Source organism: Loxodonta africana, unplaced genomic scaffold, assembly GCF_030014295.1.
Source record: "Loxodonta africana isolate mLoxAfr1 unplaced genomic scaffold, mLoxAfr1.hap2 scaffold_48, whole genome shotgun sequence".
Lineage (NCBI taxonomy): Eukaryota > Metazoa > Chordata > Mammalia > Proboscidea > Elephantidae > Loxodonta > Loxodonta africana.
Genome location: NW_026975196.1, coordinates 1,601,366 through 1,625,368, shown reverse-complemented (window position 1 = coordinate 1,625,368; position 24,003 = coordinate 1,601,366). Strand labels below are relative to the sequence as shown.

General features: G+C 43.3%; 1 long non-coding RNA gene across 1 annotated transcript in view; it reads left to right on the top strand.

Moving 5' to 3' along the window:
- LOC135229722 (uncharacterized) overlaps positions 1–24,003 on the top strand; it is a 202,998-nt gene that overhangs the window by 56,681 nt on the left and 122,314 nt on the right. Inside the window, exon 2 of the long non-coding RNA XR_010320398.1 lies at positions 13,673–15,071. This is a non-coding gene — a long non-coding RNA (uncharacterized LOC135229722). The remainder of the gene's footprint in view (positions 1–13,672; positions 15,072–24,003) is intronic.

The following is a 24,003-nucleotide window of genomic DNA, read 5'->3' as shown; positions in this document are numbered from 1 at the left end:
CAAGGCTTCCGTAATCCTGTGTGACATCATTGCTGACACTGCTGAGTTCCATGGGCCCGGTTTGAAGCTAAACACGGCAACCAGAAGAACATGAAACTGTCAGGTAGGCGCTTGAGAAGTGCTAGCACCAATGTAGGAAAAAGGAGATTAGATACTAAAAATGAATTGCAACTTTTCCGTGCCCTGTAAAAGGGGTTACTATCCTTTGGTGGGTAAAGAGAGCACAGGGAATGATAACAGTATCATGGGCAGCTGCTTTCTCCCAATCCTCTCATTTGACTCTGTTGGAATCATGTCTCTCCAGCTCTGTGCATGAAATGTCCACTCTGAGCCCCTCTTAGGTCTCCTTAGCCTCTGAGTCTTCACACAGGCTCTGCTCTCTGACTAGGAGATGTTCTCTCCCTTCCCGTCTGCTGGCCTACTCTCCCTGGTGAAGCGTGAAGGTGAAGAAAACTGACCCCACTGGAAAGATTAGGCTCATGACTTCACCAAGAAGCCCTAAGACTCAGGAGTTTTGTGGTCAGTCAGAATGGAAGGTTTGGGAGTTGACTTGGGGAAAACCCATGACAGACTCTGCCTTTGTTTAAGATGCCATTTAGAGGAGAAATCAGCAAATGGGGAGACCATTTGAGGAAGAAATTAAGAAGATTGGGGTGGTGATGAGGAAGGAGCAGACTTCTCCCAAGGAAAATAAAAGTTTCAACATGGGGATGGTAGGGGCTTGTTTTGTGTGACCCCAAAGGACAGAAGAGGCAGGAATGGTAGGGAAACAATAGAACAAAAGATAATCTGTGCCTGTTCACAAATACAACAAATGCCCCAGTGTTTTCAGCCTGTTTCCTCAGGCTTTTCTCATCAAGCCATCCTTCCCCTTTTACTGAAGCCTCTGGAAAATACCTGGGGCTTCCTGGATGCTCGGCCTTTTTTCACCCCTTAACTATTCAGTCATATTCCCAACTTGGTTCAGGCATCACTTCCTGGTTGTAGTCATCCCTGAATCTTCTCCTGGTAGATGAGTCCACTTCTTGCTCTGTACTCCATTGTACCCAGGAAACCCTTTACCACAGCATAAAACACAATTGCATTTACTACACATTCTTCCTCTCTCTGTGCCCATGCCTTCTATGAGACTCCAGAGCACCTTTCATTAGCAGTAGGAGTCTTCCTCTACCTGTTAGTTGAAGGCCGACCTTACGGTTGCTTCAGCCATTGACATAGTAGCAGAGATGATACAAGGAGAGAATTGAAAAGATTTTGCATTGAGTCTTGCCCTTTTGTTGCTCTTAAACCCTGAGAACCTGTGGGAATGACCCCAGGCCAGCCTGCTGAATGATGAGGGACCATTGGAAAGATGATCCAGTGGTTTCACTGAGTTGATTTTAGGCAAACTGGCTCGCTGGTGAGCTGGAAGCAAATGGTAGACAGATGAATAAGCCCTGCTGCGAGCCACTGTGGCTGGCCCAGATCAGAAGAACCCCAAATTGACAACCTGAAAAATTGTGAGCTTAGTAAATGGTTGTTTTTTTAAGACACTACCTATTGGAGTCATTTGTTACACAGCAATAGGTGACTGATACACCTGTTAACTTGGCCGTTTCTCTCACCAGTCAGTGAGGCAAATTCTCTAAGTCATTTCATCACCGAGAGCATCTGGCCTCGGGTCTGATATGTAGCTATTAATACAGGAAATCTTTGTTGACTTAATGCATGAATGAGTAATACGAATTGTAAGTGTGAGTCTACACAAAATCATGTATAGAAAAAAAGCATGATTTTTTAAAAAATAAAATGAATTGAGGCTCAGAACTACCTGCTTACAAAATTGAGGGGAGTTTTTAACCTCACTTACTTTTAGGGTACTCCCTCATCCAGATATGCAGTAATTCCCAGGGTCTAATGAAGGACCAGTGTTTGGAGAAGACCTTCAACACACCCATTGCCTCAGCCTATGTGGGTGATCTCTCTAGAAGCATTCGTTCTGCTGTTTCCATTCTCAGCTGGAGCATGAGAACCTTGTTGGGGCTGTCATCAGCATAACAGGGTTTGTCTACTTATGTGCCTGCATCAGCCTTTGAGGTGCTGTAACCTATTCCAGGGCATTATCAAGAAGGAGGTCCTACCCCTTCCCAATGTCTAGGACCCTACTATCTGACTGTCACTCTTCCCCTGGGCTCCAGTTCCCTCAGTGTGATCACCTCAGTGAGCTGAGGCTTTTACCACAGACTCTTCAGAGTCTTGAAGTTTCAGAGCTTCAACACTGTGAATCCAGCTATCTCCTTGAAATGAGGTAGGGAAGGGGGAAAAATGTAGAAAGATTTTATTTGGCATTTAATGTTGCAATAAAATTTCTTGCCCTGCATTTTTGAAGGGTCCTGTCTAACAATTCCCTCTGTTCTTTTACAAGATGTAGGTCAATGAAGAGTGAATGTTTGTTGTGTCATAATCTGCAGAAGGATGCAAAGTGCACATGGGGTCCATTCCCCCGATGCTCACACTAGAGCACCCCACCCATGTGGAAATCTCTGCAAGTGTTACTGAGTCCCTCACACATCCACAGTGAACAGCTTTCAGATTCTTATAAGAGGGAATTGTGTCCTAACACCAGCTGCTCCCTGGAAACCCTATGGGGCAGTTCTACTCTGTCGTATAGGGTCTCTGAGTCAGAATTGACTCGATGGCTACGGGTTTGGTTTTTTCTTTCAGGCGGGTGGTGAGAGTTTGATGTCAGCTCCATAATCATGTTATTAAAAAATAATGACAGGGTAGCAGGTGAAAGCAACAAAACAAAACTGAAATGAAATGGCTTTTTCACATTTATTGGCCCCACAGAGTTCCTTCGAGGTGTTTACTTTTCACTAGATTTGGAGAAATCTTTGTGAGAGAGACACAGCTTGAGATAGCTCCAAAATTACATGTTTCCCTCCTTAATGTTAGGTTACATTAAGAGCTGGTTGGCTGGTTTATCATCTGCCTGCTTCACAAAAATAGAAGGCCCATGCAGGCAGGAACTTGTCTGTTGTGTTTGTCAGAGCATCCTGGTACCTGGCACCTAAGAAGTGCTAAAAAAATGATTTGAGTGAATGTGGGTGGGTTTTTATAAAAAACACTGTGTTGCTGTCTTTAGTTAAATAGTGAAAACAGGGATAAGGAAAATGGAGACAATTACTTGTATAATTTAGAGTTACATAAGATGAGAATAGAACTTGAATAATGAAGAGATAAAAAAATAAGCTGTACGGATGGAATGTACCCCCTTCCCTTTGCTTTGGAGGGAGACATTTTAAAATTGGATTGTTTTTTCCCTACTGATTTATAGGTTCTATATGTTAATTGAAAAGTTAGTCTTTTAGGAATCACAAATATTTCTATTGAGATACAATTCACCTGCCGTAACACTGCCTTTGAAAATATGCACAATACCGTGGCTTTTAGTATATGGGCAGACTTGGCACAACAGTCACCACTGTCTAGCTTCAGAATATTTTCAGTGCCCCGTAAATAAAGGCCCTTGTTAATAAAGGCGTATTAACAGTCATCCTCATTACTCCTTTCCTCCAAGCCGTAGCAACGACTAATCTACTTCTGTCTGTGTTGGTTTGTTCTGGACATTTCATGTAAATGGAATCGTACACGATGCGGTCATTTGTGTTTGGCTTCTTTCATTTAGCGTAATGTTCTCAAGGTTCGTCCATGTTGTGGCATGTATCAGTACTTGGTGCCTTTTTGTGGCTGAGTAATATTCCAGTCTATGAATATACCACATCCTGTCTATCAGGTCATGACATGTGGGTTCTCTCCACAGTTTGGCTGTTATGAATAACACTACTAGGAATCCTCTGTGTGAGTTTGTATGTGAACATGCTTTTGATTCTCCGGGTGCAGACCTAGGAGTGCAATTGCAGTGTTGTGTGGTAATTCTGTGTTTAACTTTCTGCAGAATTGCCAAACCATTTTCCAAAACAATTGGATCATTTTACATTTCCACCAGCGGTATTCCAGCTTCTCCACATCGTCGCCGACACTTGTTGTCCATCCTGTTGAGTTTAGCCATCTTACTGCTTTTGAAATAATAGTGCACTTTAGTTTAGATTTGCATTTCCCTGATGACTAATGAGGTTACGCTTCTTTTCCTGTGCTTGTTGAGAGTTTCTGTATCTGCTTTCGAGAAATCTCTATTCAAATCCTTAGCCTGCAAACTTTTTTTCAGCTTTTTGCCTGTATTTTTACTCTCTTCATATACTTTTTGATATGCCAAAGATCTATAGATCTTAACAGTTTTAGCCTTCATATTTTGGGATTTTTAAAAAGTCTTTCTCTTTTATCAATAAAAAGAAAATAAAAACTTCTAAAATTTTTATGGTTGCATATTTTAATTTTAAATATTCTATCCATCTGGAATTTTGTTTTGTGTAAGGTATGAGAAAAAGGATGAAAACATTTTTACAGGTGGTCTGAGTGATTACCAGATTGCTACAAACGCTCCTTTTCCCATGACCCATATCTTAACTGCATTTTCCCGTAGTCTGTACAAGGACTCCTTTTTATAAAGGGAGGCCACCATTCCCAGCCATTTCATTTTAAGGTTTGTTTTGCTGCAATTAAATCCCTTGTGTGTCTTATCTACACATCTTTTCTTTTAAGCTAATACAAATTTTGTGTGAATAGGACCTTGGCGAGTGTAAGATGGGCTTGAATTTCATAACTGGTTCCATGTGGTGCAGCCCAGCAGATGGACAGACAGAAGCAGGGGCTGCAGAGGCGACAGAAGCTATGAGAACATGAGCCTCTAGAGATTTGCTGCTGAATTTCACATAAAGCTCTAGACTTTTCTGTGTAAACTTATCATCATATATGGACATCACCTTACAACAGACAGAGAATAATGCTTTAAAAGTTAGACATTCCTAAGGAAGGTGTTTATTCCTTAGTGGATGCTGAGAAGTGTATGTGTTTTGGTGAAGATATGTACCCATTTCTACCGGGTATGTATCTTGAAGTAGAATTGCTGGGTCCTAGGATATATGTATGTTCACAGCTTTTGTAGATACGGACAAAACATTTTTAAAGTGGTTGTACCAAATTACACTTCCACTAGCGGTAGATTAGAGCTCCAGTTACTCCACGTTATACCCAATAGTTGGTATTTTCCATCTTTTCCGTTTTAGCCAATCTGGCGTGTAGGGGATAGTATCACATTGTGGCTTTTAATTAGAATTTCTCTGATAACCAGTGAAGGTTTGTCACTTTTCATATGTTTCTTGGCCATATAGAAATCTTTTATACAGTGTTCAAGTATTTGCTCATTTTTCTATCAAACTGTCTGCTTTCTTTTTCCTTTTTCCTTTTTGGATTGTTCTTTATGTATTTCAGAACCAAGTCAGTAGTAGGATATATGTATTGCAAATAACTTCTACCACATGAATTTACCCTTGTGGCTTGTCATGAACTTTCAGATTCAAAAACCCGTCTTTTACAAAAACAAGCAAATGTGTAGACATAAAAGTTTATTAGGGGTTACCAGGGGCAGGAGGGAGGAAATAAAGTGGTGTTCCTGCATATGGAGACTGAGTTCTGGTTAAGAGTGGTGGAAAAGTCACATTGATGAAGGGCAGGGTTGCACAGCCAATTAATGCTAATTACTGTCAGTTGTTCAGTCACCAAAGGTTGTGTGGTATGTTTACAACAACAACAATGAGCAGCTGCTGAGGCAGCATAATAGTACTCAACGGATGAGGCGTATTCTTTTATTATACTTTTCTCTATTTTCTAATTTGTTTTTATAATATGCTACTGTTCAAATTAATAAAATGTTGCATGATGAAAGTGGATAACAAGGTCTATCCCACCCATTACATCCTTGTAAGGTTTAAATGAGGGACTACATGCCATCAGCAGAGGCTCAGCCTTAGTTGCCACTCGAGAAATGCTTCATTTCTCCCACTCTTCTGGCTCACTGTCTTCTCCCCTGGTTTATTTGCTCTTCTCTTTAGAGCTGGAAGCATGTGACCACCAGGCTTCCCGACACCATCATTCTGCTTTCCATACCAATGTTATTGTAGTCTTGGGTTCCTGGGCAGCCTCTCTGCAGGTTTAATTCTTTCACATCTGTTAAGTTATTATTTAAATATACTCCTTTAATTTTGTCCTGCTTATAGGAGTATATTCTAGTCATTGAAAATTTGGAGACTACCCCAACACACATGGGAACACCATGAGTAAGAATAGACTCCATGGCAATGGGTTTTATATGTGTGTCACACACATTTATGTATATTCACATAAATATTATATCCTGCTCCTTTCACTCAATATTAGCCTTTTCCATGATCATGTTTTGTTTATTTTACAGACAGCATCAAATTGTTTTATTATATTCTGCTGTGTGCAAGGAGTATATCATTTTAGCAATTTGACTATAGTTGAAATATTAAACGTGCATGTTTCTAGTAATCTTCAACCTATACTTAAATCTTTTAACAAAGATCTTTGCTATTGAACCTTTTTATCTAATTGTTATTCAGCATTCTTTAACACTAAGAGATAGTCTCAGGATCAACTCAGATCATATTTTCTCCCTCTTACACACGAAGGCCCTTAAAGTATTCAGAGATTGTTCTTGTTGTTGTTAGGTGCCGTCGAGTCAGTTCTGACTCATAGGGACCCTACGCACAACAGAACGAAACACTGCATGATCCTGCGCCATCCTTACAATCATTGTTATGCTTGAGCTCATTGTTGCAGCTACTGTGTCAATCCACCTCATTGAGGGTCACCCTCTTTTCCACTGACCCTGTACTCTGCCAAGCATGATGTCCTTCTCCAGGGACTGATCCCTCCTGACAACATATCCAAAGTATGTTAAGACGCAGTCTCGCCATCCTTGCCTCTAAGGAGCTTTCTGGCCGCACTTTTTCCAAAACAGATTTGTTCGTTCTTTTGGTAGTCCATGGTATATTCAATATTCTTCGTCAACACCACAATTCAAAGGCGTCAACTCTTCTTCCGTCTTCCTTATTCATTGTCCAGCTTTCACGTGCATATGATGTGATTGAAAATAGCATGGCTTGGGCCAGGTGCACCTTAGTCTTCAGGGTGAGATCTTTGCTCTTCAGTGCTTTGAAGAAGTCCTTTGCAGCAGATTTGCCCAATGCAATGTGTCTTTTGATTTCTTGACTGCTGCTTCCATGGCTGTTGATTGTGGATCCAAGTAAAATGAAATCCTTGACAACGTCAGTCTTTTCTCCATTTCTCATGATGTTGCACGTTGGTCCAGTTGTGAGGATTTTTGTTTTCTTTATGTTGAGGCGTAATCCATACTGGAGGCTGTGGTCTTTGATCTTCATTAGTAAGTGCTTCAAGTCCTCTTCACTTTCAGCAAACAGGGTTGTGTCATCTGCATAATGAAGGTTGTTAATGAGCCTTCCTCCAATCCTGATGCCCCGTTCTTCTTCATATAGTCCAGATTCTCGTATTATTTGTTCAGCATACAGATTAAATCGGTATGCTGAAAGAATACAACCCTGACGCACACCTTTCCTGACTTTAAACCAATCAGTATCCCCTTGTTCTGTCTGAACAACTGCCTCTTAATCTATGTAAAGGTTCCTCATGAGCACAATTAAGTGTCCTGGAATTCCCATTCTTCCCAGTGTTATCCATAGTTTGTTATGATCCACACAGTCGAATGCCTTTGCATAGTCAATAAAACACAGGTAAACATCCTTCTGGTATTCTCTGCTTTCAGGCAGGATCCATCTGACATCAGCAAGGATATCCCTGGTTCCATGTCCTCTTCTGAAACCGGCCTGAATTTTTGGCAGTACCCTGTCGATATACTGCTGCAGCCGTTTTTGAAAGATCTACAGCAAAATTTTGCTTGCGTGTGATATTAATGATATTGTTCTATAATTTCCACATTCGTTTGGATCACCTTTCTTGGGAATAGGCATAAATATGGATCTCTTCCAGTCAGTTGGCCAGGAAGCTGTCTTCCATATTTCCTGGCATAGACGAGTGAGCATCTCCAGCGCTGCATCTGTTTGCTGAAACATCTCTATTGATATTCCATCAATTCCTGGAGCCTTGTTTTTCGCCAATGCCTTCAGAGCAGCTTGGACTTCTTCCTTGAGTACCATTGGTTCCTGATCATAGGCCACCTCTTGAAATGGTTGAATATTGACCAATTCTTTTTGGTATAATAATTCTGTGTATTCCTTCCATCTTCTTTTGATGCTTCCTGCATCGTTTAATATTTTCCCCATGCAATCCTTCACTTTCGCAATGCGAGGCTTGATTTTTTTCTTCAGTTCTTTTAGCTTGAGAAACACCGAGCATGTTCTTCCCTTTTGGTTTTCCATCTCCAGCTCTTTGCACATGTCATTATAATACTTTACTTTGTCTTCTTGAGAGGCCCTTTGAAATCTTCAGTTCTTTTACTTCATCAATTCTTCCTTTTGCTTTAGCTGCTCGACGTTCGAGAGCAAGTTTCAGAGTCTCCTCTGACACCCACCTTGGTTTTTTCTTTCTTTCCTGTCTTTTCAGTGACCTCTTGCTTTCTTCATGGATGATGTCCTTGATGTCATTTGAAAACTTGTCTGGTCTTCGGTCACTAGTGTTCAATGTGTCAAATTTATTCTTGAGATGGTCTCTAAATTCAGGTGGGATATTTTTGCTCTCGTGGACTTGCTCTCATTTTCTTCAATTTCAGCTTGCACTTGAATATGAGCAATTGATGGTCTGTTCCACAGTCCGCCCCTGGCCGTGTTGTGACTGATGATATTGAGCTTTTCCATCGTCTCTTTCCACAGATGTAGTCAGTTTGATTTCTGTGTGTTCCGTCTGGCGAGGTCCATGTGTATAGTCACCGTTTATGTTGGTGAAAGAAGGTATTTGCAATGAAGAAGTCATTGGTCTTGCAAAATTCTATCATTTGATCTCCGGCATTATTTCTGTCCCCAAGGCCGTATTTTCCAACTACTGATCCTTCTTTGTTTCCAACTTTTGCATTCCAATAGCCAGTAATTAGCAATGCATCTTGATAGCACGTTCGATCAATTTCGGACTGCAGCAGCTGAAAAAAATCTTCTATTTCTTCATCTTTGGCCCTGGTGGTTGGTGTGTAAATTTGAATAATAGTCGTATTAACTGGTCTTCCTTGTAGGAGTATGGTTATTATCCTACCATTGACAGCATTGTATTTCACGATAGATCTTGAAATGTTCTTTTTGATGATGAATGGAACATCATTCCTCCTCGAGTTGTCATTCCCAGCATAGAAGACTAGATGATTGTCTGATTCAAAATGGGCTGGTATTGCCTAATTCACTAATGCCTCGGATATCGATGTTTGTGCATTCCATTTCATTTTTAATGATTTCCAATTTTCCAAGATTCATACTTCGTACATTCCAGGTTCCGATTATTAAATCGATGTTTGCAGCTGTTTCTTCTCATTTTGAGAAGTGCCATATTAGCAGATGAAGATCCCAAAAGCTTTACTCCATCCATGTCATTAAGGTTGACTCTCCTTTGAGGAGGCAGCTCTTCCCCAGTCATCTTGTGAGTGCCTTCCAACCTGGGGAGGTCATCTTCCAGCCATATATCAGACAGTGTTCCATTGCTATTCATAAGGTTTTCACTGGCTAATGCTCTCCAGAAGTAGACTGCCAGGTCCTTCTTCCTGGGCTCTCTTAGACTGGAAGCTCAACTGAAACCTGTCCTCCATGGGTTACCCTGCTGGTATCTGAATACCGGTGGCATAGCTTCCAGCATCACAGCAACACACAAGCCCCCACAGTACGACAAACTGACAGACACGTGGGGGTAGCAAACTATGATTTCATTCATCATTTTCATCTTTCGTTTTTTCAATCAGTCAATATTTAGAGAGATTCCATGTGCCAGGAATAGTCTACATCATGTGGACACAGTGGTGAAAGGTACCCACTGTCCCTGCCATTGTAAAGGGGAAACCCAGTGTGGGTGGGAGGGGGACTGGTAAAATGCAGTCCAGAGAAAGGACAGACCATGCTCCAGGAACCACACTGGACTTCAGAGAGCTTTGTTGGCTGCCGTTCATCTGTCTGGCTTGTAGATGTCAGAGTGCCCTCAGGCTCAGTGCTTAGTCCTCTCTCTCTCTATTGACACCCTCTCTCTAGGATGCCTCAGTGAATCAGTGGCTGTCTGTATCTGAGGATGCGATGTTTACACCTCCATCCATTTCAACTCCTCCTGGTTCGCTACTTATATTCAAATGTCAGCCTAACTCTCTGTACTGAGTTCTTCATCTGTAAAATGTGCCGTATAATGATACATTCCTCACATGGGTATCATGCAGAGAAAGTATCTTAAGAGAGGAGAAGCCCTCACAAGAGTCCTGGCACCAGTAAGTGTTAGCTGTCAGTATTATTACCTGACATCTCTACGTAGATGTCTAACAGCTATGCCATGTTATCAACGCCATGAAACAATTCTTGGTCCCAACCCCATTCCACCCTTATCGATGAATTTCTCAGGGCTTCAGTGATGGGAATGTGTGCGTTTTTCTGTATAATGGACATGGCTAATAAAGCTTGGCCTGGTCCTTCATAATAAGTTGCTCCAAAGTTTATATGGGTGGAATCAGACAAGTTATAGCCAACTAATATAGAAAAAATAGAACTCTCAGCTGCTCATGTTTGTACTCTCAGTCCAGAATATCTGGTGAGGGTACTATATGGACTGAATTGTGTAACCCCAAAGGTATGTTGAAATTCTAACTACTGTACCTATAAATGTGACCTGATTTGGAAATAGGGGATTTTTTAAATTATTTTTATGAGACCATACCAGTTTAGGGTGGGTCCTAACCCTAATCCCTTCGGAGTTATAAAAATAGCAGAATAGACACAGACACAAACAGGGGAAGAGGGAGACAGACAAAGGGGAAGATAATCTACAAGGCCAGGAACGCAAAGGGTGGCTGGAAGCTGCTAGAAGCTGAAGTAGACATGAGCCATGCCCTGAATTCCTACTTCTAGCCTCCTGAACTGTGAGAAAATAAATATCTGTTCTTTAAAGCCACCCAATTGTGTTATTTTTTTCTTATGGCAGCCCTAGATGACTAACACATACCCATGGTTATACATGAAGCCTGGTGTAAAATAGTGTTCTCCCCTCATTGTCTAGCCCACCCAAATCCTGCTATTTCCCTATCAGTGTCCTCTGCTTTCACTAAGAGCTACAACAGAGTCGGCTTGTTGCCGATGTATAGAAATGCAGTTTATTTTTTAGTTTATATTTAGGATTGACTAGCATTAATTTCAATGGTTTGGAAATTTTTCTGTGGAGGCATTTCTGTAATCTATGAATAATAGCAGTTGCAGCTTTTCCTTCTTTTTGTTGTCGTTTTGTTTGGACCTCCAGTGTTAAATATTTAATATAAATAATGATAGAAAGCATCCTTCTGTTTTTAATGATTTTTTTGTGTGCTTTAAGTGAAAATTTTCAAATCAAGTCAGTCTCTCACACAAAAACCCGTATACACCTTGCTACACACTCCCAATTACTCTCCCCCTAATGAGACAGCCTGCTCTCTCCCTCCACTCTCTCTTTTCGTGTCCTTTTCACAGCTTCTAAACCCCCTCCACCCTCTCATCTCCCTTCCAGGCAGGAGATGCCAACACAGTCTCAAGTGTCCACCTGATCCAAGAAGCTCAATCCTCACCAGCATCCCTCTCCAACCCATTGCCCAGTCCAATCCATGTCTGAAGAGTTGGCTTCGGGAATGGTTCCTGTCCTGGGGCAACGGAAGGTCTGGGAGCCATGACCACCGGGATCCTTCCAGGCTCAGTAAGACCATTAAGTATGGTCTTTTGAGAATTTGGGGTCTGCATCCCACTGTTCTCCTGCTCCCTCAGGGTTTCTCTATTGTGTTCCCTGTCAGGGCAGTCATTGGTTATAGCCGGACACCGACTAGTCCTTCTGGTCTCAGGATGATGTAGTCGCTGATTCACGTGGCCCTTTCTGTCTCTTGGGCTCGTAATCACCTCGTGTCCTTGGTATTCTTCATTCTCCTTTGATCCAGGTGGGTTGAGACCAATGGTTGCATCTTAGATGGCTGCTTGCTAATGTTTAAGATGCCAGACGCCATTCTTCAAATTGGGAAAGCATCCTTATTTTAATGCTAATTAATTTTAAAGAGAATGTCCCGCATTTCACCATGAACTATCATGCCAGTTGTATTTTTCCAACTTAAGGAACTCCTTTTCTGGTCCATGATTGCTCAGCATCCTTATCTCTCAGTGTGATTGGATTTTATCCACTGCTTTGTCCCCATCTCTTGAGATGAGCATGTCTTTTCTTCTTCCATCTATGCATGTGATGAATTAAATTATTAAATCTTTAATGTTCACTCAAGCTTGCATGCTGACGATAAACCCCCTTGATGATGGCGTGTTACATGGTTTATACTTTGCTGGATTTCCTTTGCCAGTATTTTATGTAGGTTTTTGCATCCCAGTTACTTGGTGTGCTTGCCTTGTAACTCTTATTCTGTCATCCTTGTCTAATTTGGTGTCAATATTAAAGTAGCCTTAGGGATGAAGTAGAGGAGCATCTCATCTTTTTCTCTTCTTTTCTGACTTTGCACAAGATTAAAATGCTCTTTTTCTTGCCTGTTTGCTGCAACCTGAATGAGAGTGGTCTCGGCCTCCTGTTTTCTTAGGGAGATCTTGAACTACTGACCCATTTTGTGTAGTGATTAAAGGTCTTTTCTGGTGCTACTTAGAAAAATTTCCACTGCATGTTCTAGGCTGCTAGGATTTCCTCTTTAAATGTTATGTTGTTATCACTATTTTCAGTCTCATCCACATCAATTAATCAATCCCAGATTTTCCCTCATTTTTCCAAAGTCAGACTCTACATCTATTCCTGGCACCAATTCCCTTATCTAAGACTTGTTGGCAAACAAAAATACAACCCAGCATCTTTGAGTCCATGATGTGAGAATACAGTCCCATATAACTTTTTTTGTAACTGTTGTTAAGTGTTTCTCCTCTTTTTTTTTTGTTCATTTCCCACGTATCTAGCAGTTTCAAAGTTGTGCACTTCAGGTTGAGGTCATTAGCTTGATTGACTCTGTGCAGGGCCATGGGGTGCCAGTTGCAAATGCGCATCAAAAGAGCACTCCTCTAGAACTAGGAGGCAGGAGGAGGTGGTTGGGCGGTTGCGGGGGTGGGGGAGGGAACTGGGCAGGGCTGTGTGGAGAGGGGCGCCCAGGGGAGGTGCCAGGTCGGAGGCTGCCCCACCACAATCTCACGTGCATCAGGAAGGAGCTGGCTGCAGGAGCCTTTCGCGAGAGTCCCAGCCCACCCAGCCTTGCCCTGAACTCAGACCCTCTAGGCTCACAGGTCCCACCAGAACTAGGGGAAGCCTGAGGCTACCGATGTCAAGTCCCAGGGTACACCCTTGAGCCCAGTCACAGTGCTTATGCTGGAATAGGAGGGCAGAGGAGGCGTATGGGGACTTGGGTCCAGAGGGTGACCCAGAAAGGGTGGGAGAGTTGTGGTCACCCTAGGACTCTGGCTCCGCACGTGAAGGGCCACAGGTTGCACTTCCAGGAGGAGAAGGCGAAGCCACAGAGGCCACACTGCTCACACAAACAATCCCCCACCCCCCTCTGCTCTTTCTCCAGGCGAGACGCCCCTCCTGTGCTGTCCTCAGAAGGGCTCTTCAGAGACCGCACCCCTAGTTTGCGGAGCAGCAGAGCCTGCCCCAGTCTGGACTAGGGACTTTATTTCTTCCACTCTCACCACTGGCTGAAGGCAGACTCCTGTCTCCACAGACTAAAGAGGAATTATCAAAATGAGCTCGAAACTCTAGATTTGAGTTAAGTATCATAAATTAACACAGAGAAATACAACTTTAACACAAAGACCTGTTTGGAGCCCCAGGTGGAATTAAAAAAAAAAAAAACTTGAACAGAGGGAGTGATAAAGTTTTCCTTCTTTTGCCACCCTCTCTCGGTGGTCCCAAGCTTTCTCATCTCCCACCTCACAAGACTGTATCAACTGCTTTGAGACTTTTAGAATAAAGATCCCCAGGCATATCACTGCTGTTACCCTGTGAGGATTTCCCCAGTGCTGGGTTAGACTAAGACAGAATCCTTCCAAGGCTTCCAGGGCCAGTGTACTGGACGGTCAGCACAGGGAGCCTCAGAGCCCACTTCATTTTTCCTGCAGTTGGGCACGACCCCAGGGACATGACCCTTGAGAGTGCTGACACTTCCTGAAGCCAGTGACCCTCCCCCTGGGCTTCTCTCTGCCTGGGTCTCAGAGTCTCTGAGGCCAACTTGTACCCTCGGAAGTGTTTCTGCTGAAGGACACGTAAACAGCACTGTGGATTTGTGTCCTGCAGTCTGCAAAACTGCCTCCCCTGAGTGGGGTGAGGAGCTACTGAAATACTGAAATCACTGAAACTAGCAGAAGCCACAGTTCATGGTCCTGGGAGAAAACTGGGAAGGACGGAGAGGTGAAGAGGCTATAAAGGCCCAGTCGTGAAGGCGACCATGGGCCAGGATGTCCGGAAGTCGCAAAGCTGACCAATGCTGAGTGCCCTAAAACCTGCCACTCCTGTGCCCATCTTTTCTTTCAATGGACAAAGTCTTCCCCTGCTCTTATGTGCCTGGGCTGGAAGGGCCTTTGACTTAGAACATGAAGCAGCCTCCAGAGCCTCTTGGGGCAAGTGATGGTCAAGGAGGCTCTGCCTAACCCCACCCTGCCCTTCCCAGTTGTCAGAGGACCAGGAATTTCAGTCTTCCAGCTCCTGGGCTGATCTAGTGACTTGTAACAGGATTTCGCTGGAACTGGAAGGTGTTGAAGACAGGAAGTACTCCTGGGTTTCTTCACCCAGCTGAATGCCTAGTTCCTGGTCTTATTACACGGCCTACATTCAGGATAAGAAGAGGCGTTTGGAGCTTTACGCAGGACCTCTTAGCAGAGGTTTCTGTTCAGGAGCGAAGAGGTAAAAAGAAAGCAGTGTCTACTAAGTCCTTTTCCAAGAGTCTCAGGAAATTCTCACGAAGACCCTCTCAGGTAAGGACTGACGGGAAATGCCTTGGTTTAATATTAAACTTTGCCCTTGACACATTTTGTTTATGGAGGGCATATACATATTGTCCGCTCAAGGAAGCACTGTAGTTCTTATCTAGACTTTATGTAGAATGAGTATATATAAAACCTAAACTTGGTCCTTAAGCAAGGGGTTACCTCTCAGAGAAGGCCTATGGGAAGGTTTCTACCAAATTCTGTGGTGCTGCCATTGCTCCAAGGATCCCAGGTGGTGCCAAGTTTGAGCACTCGGCTGTTAACCGAAGGTTAGTTTTTTGAACCCACCAAAAGGCTCTAAGGAGTAAAGACCTGGCGAACTGCTTCCGTTAAGATTACAAACCAGGAAACCCTATCGGGGCAGTTCTCCTTTTACACTGGGCCACAATGACTCAGAAACCCACTCGATGGCACCTAGCAATAACAACAGGAAGCCATTGCCCCCAATGTGCTTGAGATGCCTTTCTGGGGAAGGTTGGCCTTCAGAGCCAGCTCATGGCCACACGGGAACTGAGGCTCATGTTTTGTTACCACACCTTAGTTTCAGTCAGTAAATTTATTTTCCAGTTTATTCATAAGACTTGACTGCAGACATCTCTCAGGTATTTTCAAAATTAATTCCATTCTCTAATAATGATTTGCCAGGACGTATTTCCAAGCGTTTCCAAGAGACTGGAAAAACTTTCCAAAGAGGCTTGTCCAGCGCCATGTTGTGCAGTAACTACAGTGTTGACGTAGTATATTAACCACATAGTTTCCACGTTTTCTGCTTTCCTTAAATAACAACTGAAATTCCAAGTCTACCACCTGAAGTACTTCCTTTCGTGTTTCACTTAGAAGTCTGGTGGTGATGAATTCTCTCAGTTTTCCTTCCCCTAAGAATGGCATTATTTGAGCTTTACTCCTGAAGGTAATGATACATAGATACATGATACATAGAATTCTGGGTTAGTATTTCCATCTTTCAGGGTTGAAAAAATGTTGTTTCACAATCTTTTTTTTTTTTGGCTTCCATGGCTTCTGATAGTGAATACAGAGTCATTCAAATTGTTTTTCTCAGGTGAAATGTGTTGTTTTCTCTCTACCTCCTTCCTGAGTATTTTCTTGACCTTTGTTATTCTGCAGTTGATTATGATGTATGGTATTTTTATGCAAGTAACCCATGTTCTATATATATATATGTGTGTCAACTGTTTTTCCCCTCCCGGGTATGTCTGTAAGTACAGTACACTGTTTTTTTCTTTTTACACGCTGCTGTTAAAAAAAAAAAAAAAATTAGAGTAATGTACTTACAAATATACTTGGGATGTGGGGTAAGGCCCACTGGGTTGGCAAAAAACCCATAACCCGCAGAATATTTTTGTGCAAATACGGTATTGGGGCATAGAATTCTTTAACTTGCTGTGGTTTGCTGAACTTCTTGAATCTGTAAGTTTATGTCTTTCACCACATTTGGAAAGTGTTCAGCCAGTATTTTTTCAAATACTATTTTCTTCACCACACATTTTGTCCACTTCTTCTGGAGTTCCAATAAATAAGCTTTTTGTCTAGTTATTGAGGCACTGTCCATTTTTTCCCATATTTTCCTCTCTGTTTGCAGAATGGATATTTTCTACTGATCTATTTCAAGTATTTAGTTTTTTCTCTGTCATCGCCATTCTGCTATTGTGAAAATATCAACTGAATTTTTTATTTCTACCATTGTACTTTTAACATGTAAAATTTTCATTTGCAAATAGCACCTATTATCTTTCCATTTATTTAAAAAGTGTCTGTGTTATTTCTTGGAGAATGATTAGAACAGCATTTTAAAATCTGTGTCTTATGATTTTGAGACTACAAGTCCTTCAAAAATTTTATGCAGAATTTTTTTTTTTTAGCAGTCAATTGACCCAGTTATGCTCAGGCTCCAAGTTCTGTCCCATCTTCTGTATTCTGTGGTTCAAATGTTAGTTCAATTTTTGAAGGCTTTGCAGCTGTATTCAGATCTAATCTATGTGAGCGCCACTCAGTATGGAACCTTGATGGCATTCTAACCCATAGTGCGGCTCTTAAAGGATTTTATAATGCTTCTTAGGGTCAGGGCAATGCATATGCATCTCGGGGGTGAACCAGGAGTTCATAGCAAGTCTGCAGAATCTCTTTCTTGCACAGCCTCCTCTCTGTCTTTCTCTTCTCCTCTCTGAGTTCTGAAGGAGTGCGTTCTAACCCATAGTACGGCTCTTAAAGGATTTGATAATGCGTCTTAGGGTCAGGGCAATGCATATGCATCTGGGGGGTGAATCAGGAGTTCATAGCAAGTCTGCAGAATCTCTTTCTTGCACAGCCTCCTCTCTCTCTTTCTCTTCTGCTCTCTGAGTTCTGAAGGAGTGCTTTCCTGGCCCACTGGTGGAAATGCTGGGGCTTTAATCTCCTCATTCTGTTGTGCACATAAGTGACTGGTTCTACCTATGGGGCCAAAGCACTGGACAACCAGCCAAAAGGCTGGCAGTTTGAACCTGTCAAGAAGCGCCTCAGAAGACAAGCCCGGTGATCTGCTTTTGAAAAGTCTCACCCTTTGAGGCAGAATTGACTAGGTGCCAGTTAACAGCAGAGAGAGAGAAAATGTAATGGAGCTTTCTCTACAATATTTGGTTCTTCCATACTCTGGTCAGAGAAAAGGATTCTCCTCTGCCAGAGTTTCAGGCGTCTGCCCACCTGCCCAGCTGCTTGTCTCTCTCCTTTACGGACCTTCTATCCCATTTATATGAGAGAGGGCTTCTCTTGGAGCTATTTCTGTCCACAACGGGTGTGCAGCTCTGAGATTTGGGCTCATTTAATTTCAGCCTCTGGAATGTTCATACTCTATGTTCTGGTTCCGCCCCTTCCCCATCCACCTTCAACACTTTCCTTTGCAGAGTCCTGAGATAGTGTCCCATGCATTTGTCCAGATACTTAGTTGTCAGATACCAGCATAGCCATCGGGGGCAGTGCTGTTGTGGTTGCGGGGGAGGGAGTGTACACTGAAGGAGCTGCAAGACCTGGCTGCCTTGTGTGAGCAGGACGGGGGTGTGCTGAGGAGTGGGTGCTGAAGGTGCTGAGTCAAGGGGAGTTTAATATAAAGTTGGGTCAAAGAGAGTTTGTTGACAAGGATTTATTGCCGTAGCAAGGGTTCTGGAAATGGGTTTAATATGCTGTGGGATTGCTTTTGGAATCTTAGAAAAGGCAATGGCCCATATTCTCTGAAATCGAAATGCCAGACCTGCTGTGTCAGATGTTGGAAGAGGGATTAAAAGCCTCCAATATGTGGGCATGTCTGAGTTAGTCTTCTATAAGACCATTTCTTGGAGGTCCTGAAGGATACCCATTTCATCAAAAGAATAAGGAATGCGGAGATGAGGGGAGCACCAGCAAGATAGAGCTTACCAATATGTATACTTTGTAGGGAGTCCCTGGATGCCACAAACAGTTAAGTGCTTGACTGTTATCCGAAAGTTTGGCAGTTTGAACGTACTCAGAGGGTCCTTGGAAGACAGTCCTGGCCATCTGCTACTAAAGGATGAAAGCCTTAAAAACACTCTTGAACAGTTAGTTCTACTATGCCCACATGGGGTGGTCATGAGTCAGAAATGACTTGATGACAACTAACAGCAACAATCGTCTATAGGCTCAGGTTGTTAGTGGGAGCTGGGCTGCCTAGTAGCAATGCAAATCATGGGATCCCAGCTCAACAGAGGCCAGGTGGAAGTACTTAACTGTCAGAAACAAGTTGTGTGTGATTCCAATAATGGTCAGCAGGTCAGAGTAGTAGTTATCTATTGGGGCATAATAGATTCTCCCCAAACTTAGCAGGTGTGAGATAAATGGAAAATTAATATTCAACTCATTCTGATAAATTTGGAACTAGACAAAAATTTTGGTATCACTCAACACAGTTTTAAGGTGAAGGAATAAACTAGAAAATTTAAATAACTAGTATAAGTATAATAAGAGATTTTTCAAAGAATGATGATATAATTGCATACCTGAATAAAAGACAAATACATCACAATCAATGATTTCTCTCCAGTATAGACATGAGGGTCTCAAATTGGCAAGGGTGAGAAGGGCAGACCGTTCTCTTTCCCCTACTACTTGACTGGATCAAACTGTGTTCAAAACTGTAAAATATTTAGGAAAACATTGTTTTGACCAGAGCAGCAAAGGACTTCTATGATGAAAACTAATGTACTAAAATACATAAAATGAAACCTGAATATATGCAAAAAATATGCCATATTTTCAAATGAGAAGTCTTGTCAATCAAATGGAGGTCCCTAAAACTAATATATAAGTGGAATGTATTTCCAGTTGGAATATTAAGATAGTTGTTTTTGAATTGTATACAGTAATCATATGCTACAAATAGTACAGTAGATAGCAGAGGATGTTGCTGGTGTTAGGAGACTTGGAGTCCATTTCTGACTCATAGTGATCCCATTTCACTGCCCCATAGGGTTTTCTAGGCTGTGATCATTATGGGAGCAGAACAACAGGTCTTTCCCCTCAGTGCCCCCTGGTGGGTTCGACCTGCCAAACCTTCTTTGGATTAGCAGATGAGCACTTAATCACTACAACACTACGGCTGCTTTAAAAGGTATAGAGAAGAAAAACATGAAAAAGCAGGATACTGACAGGTGTCTACCTCTTCAGGTAACAGAACAAATTGATATTACATAGCACAGAAACTGACAAGTCGACCAATGAAACAAAATCTGCTAAGAAGTCACAATAACCATTGATACAAAGGTGGTATTTTGAGAAAATTATATTTATTTAATAAACAGTGCTGACTCAAGTGATCGTTCTGGGGGACAAAGCTTGCAAAAATGTGATACACAAATGATAGATTTGGAAAATCATGTGAAATGGAGATGACAAGACTTAATAACAATTTCCATTTTACACAGAAGGATAAAAGTTAAGCACTTGAAAAATGAGCAGTGAATTCAAACAGATCGTTCACAGCAAATCCACATGCCCAATAAACATAGTCCAAGTTGCTCAAAAACACTGGTAGTTAAGAAAATATCAAAGTCCCAGTGAAACTGGCACAATTTAAAAATCAACACCATCTATGGCTGGCTGGGCTGTGGGGAGAAGGATACCCTGAGACATGGCTGGAAAGGTGCTTTAGGACAGCCTCTAGGGGAAAGACATGGCCATGGCTCTGTACTTTAAAAACATACTTTGAGCTGGAAATCTCACTCTATGGAGTCTATTCCACAGAAACAGATCCTGTAGTATACAACTGATAGTTATTATTAGTGTTGACCAAACATTGACTGTACATTGATAGTTGAATGATAGATAACTTATGGTAAAGCTACATCATCAATAAATGAGTTGTAGTAGTTGAGTGGGAAAAATCTCTGTGAAGTATTATTGAAGTATTACTGAAAAAATCAAGGTGCATGCAGAGAAGTGTATATAAAATGATCACATCTGGGTTAAACAATATCAATTGTTTGAATATGCTTGAATACCTGTTTATGTTTATGAGTGTGTATAAGTCCGTGTGCTTGTTTAAGCAAGGATAAGAGAGAGTACTTACCACATTGTTAACCTGAATTATCTTGGATTCACTTGCAGGAAAGAACAGAGGGAGGAGAGGTAGAACACGCAGGAAGAGTGGACTTAAAAAGCATGGATGATAATGTTTCCATCTTAGTAGTGTTATGTATGGATGAACAAATCTGTCTTAAAGGGAGAAAGCCAGAATGTTCCTTAGAAGCAAGGATGGCTTTGGCCATGTTATCAAGAGGGAGGGACCAGTCCCTGGAAAAGGACATCATGCTTGGTAAAGCAGAGGTCCAGTGAAAAAGAGGAAGACCCTCAATGAGATTGATACAGTGGCTGCAACAGTGTGCTCAAATAGAGCAAAGATTATTAGGATTGCACATGACCGGGTGGTGTTTTGTTCTGTGGTGCAAAGGGCCACTGTGAGTCAGAACTGACTTGATAGCTTCTGACAACAACATGTAGAAGTCCAGATAAAGTGTACTGAATTGATATCATCTATTTAAATTATTCATGTAAGTTAAAAGATCAAAAAATATAGTGTTAGTGCCATATCTAATGACTTAAAGAGAATCAAGGTAGAATATTAAGTGAAATAAGGGGCGAGAGCATTGTGGGTGGAGTGTGACCAGGCTTTCATAAAAGTAAACACCCCAGCAGATGTACTTGTGTACCTGTGACTGTGTGTATGCGTCCCTGCAGAGAGGTGTAGGGAAGGATACACGTGTGTCTATTACCATCGGATACCTTGTGGGAGCGGGACCAAATTACATATGAGGGTGGGACCCTGACATAAATTTTTTTGTCATACAAATCTGTGATCTTGCAAATGTGATAAAAAGCAATTTCAGAGCTTTGGAAATTCATAAACATCATAGATATATGTATATTTTAACGTGTTTTGTTAGATATTTAAAATAGGTGAAAATTCTCCAGAATGACAGACAAAAGATTTGAATCACTGGAAGGACAGCACACCACAGAGAGTAATAATCAGATCCAGTGGATTTCTTGTTGTTCTTGGAGGCAGTGAGTTCTTCTGGTCTCTATAACTGGAAATGACCAAAAATAATTTGGGGAAGTCAGTAGGGTTACCCCTCAAACACGTCTTGCAAGCACACGTCTACAGCTAAATTCAGAAGGCTGGATGCCATGTGCAATTCACTAGGTAACTCATGCGCCTCTAGAAGATTCTCTTTCCCGGATATGCTGCTTCCACCTCCTCCCTGCCTAGCCCCACTGGATAACCCGCCTTTGTGCATTCTAGGCCCCATTCAGGTCTGAGCCTAGATCATAGAGGACATCAACTGGGAAGGTAGCTTTTAAGAAGAAAGATGTTGATGAAAAGATTTCAGAAAGCAGCACCTCCCCAGCCATCCTCTCCCCAGCCTGGGAATACCAACCCCTCCCACCCTGATACCTCTGAGAATCTCTGATTTTTCGTTTTGGATCCTTAGGAGACTGCAGAATTTACCTGGTCTGAACACCTTGGTTCTTCTCTGCCTCTGACCCTCTGCCTCGCAGGAGCCGTCTCTGTCACTCTGAGGAATACACACAGGACAGACTGTGGATGGAGGTGCCCATCCTAGAGGCCCTGCCCTCCATTCCTCTGCCCCTGGGGGGTTCCCTGTGATACTTGTGGTCTCATTTCCCAGAGAGATGGATACACCCCTGTCATGTCCAGGGCTTCCCCAGACTTGGGATTTGATGTCGCGACTGAGACTGGGGCTTTGTTGTCCACTGTTGAGTCTGGCCCTGAATCTGCCCCTTCCCACCATTACCTCTGATCACCTGTGTTCTCGCTGTTCTCCCTGGGTTTGAAGCCTGTCCTCTCTTTTGGTTCTTTCACCTCAGAGGGCCTTTTTCTTCCAGTTCTTTGACCTCGCGACAGGTCAGATTTGACCACAGGAAAACAAAAAGAAAATTAGCAAGTTTGTTTGACATGTCAAGAACCGGAATGTACAGCTTGATTTAGGCGAAGAAAAAGTTCCAAAGCTCTACCCCTTCCCCTAGGACATGCTCTACAGGAAATATCCTGCAAGCCCTGGATCAACTCTTATCCAGAAACGGTTAACACCCAGGGGGATTTTTCTACACCACCTCCCACTTACATTCCCCTAATGTGGCAAAAAGGATGCATCCCAATCATAAACCCAAATTCACCGTAGGAGACCAGAAGACATGGCTGGGGTGAGTTCATTTTCCTTCAACCTGCCCTCCTCTCCTCCTACCAATCCCTGCCTCTTTCTCTGCCTCTATACTGCTGGGAAGGGACCCAGAGTTGTTTGTTTAGGGCTTTATGTCCACTGCTCACCTGCAGACATGTTTCCCACCAGCCTGACATCTCTCTGATTCCTTCTCCTCCAAAGAACTCAGTGACACCCCCTTCACCATCACACCTCAGCAGGGCCCCCCCCAATCCTCCCAAGTCCCACTGAAATCCCATTTCCCTTTCCCTATTTATGCTGCGCTCATCCTTAGGGTCCCAAGATCTCACCATCCAGATGAGGCCTGTCCTGTCCTCTCCTGGGTCAGGGGAGCCTCTGAGGGGACCTGGTGTCTGTGGTCAGCTATCTGGGGCTTCTTCCATCCAGATCCCCCTTAGGGCTGGAGTCCTCTGTGCACTTAGGTTGGGAGGGTTGGGGTCACAGTGGAAGGAGGGTATGATCTTCCAGGGGGGCTGGGTTAAACGAACCTGAATGGAGGTCTCTCCTGAAGGGCCCACGTTTCCAGCCCAAAGGCCCTGCTCCTCCTATTCCTGGGGTTCTAGAACGTCTTCAGGCGCTTCCCCCTCTGGCCTCGGTGGTGTGCCTGCTCCTTCTGCAGCCTGGTCTCCTGCCTCTTCAGCCTGTCCAGCTAGTGCCTCAGCCTCTTCAGTTCTTCTCTCTGCTTCTCCAGCTGCTCCTCCAGGCGTCTGCAGACCGCTCTCTTCTCCCTCACCTCCCTCTTCTTGGCCGCCATCAGGCAACGCCTGGCCAGCTGGTGGCAGCGTCTGGGCCTGCGCTGCACTGAGCCTGGCAGCCGCCTCTCCAGCAGCTCTTCAAAGAAGACCCGGCAGCTGAAGCCCTGAGTCACACCATGCTCCGCATGGGCCACGAGGGCTTCCCCGGACTCGAACACGCGGCAGCAGGCCATGCAGCGGAAGCCGCGCTCACGGGTCACCAGCCACTCCGGGGTGGTTGCGCGGGGGCTCTCCCCATGCTCCTCCCCTTGGTCGGTGGGCTCCTGGGTACAGGTCTGGGGCCCCTCCTGCCAGGGCTCCAGGGTGCTGACCAGGGACTCAGTGCTGGCCAGACTGGGGGCAGAGCCGATGGTGCTCTCCTCAGAGAGCTCGGCTTCAAAGACCTGGGGCATCTTGCCCACGGGGGCAAAGGAGGTTTTG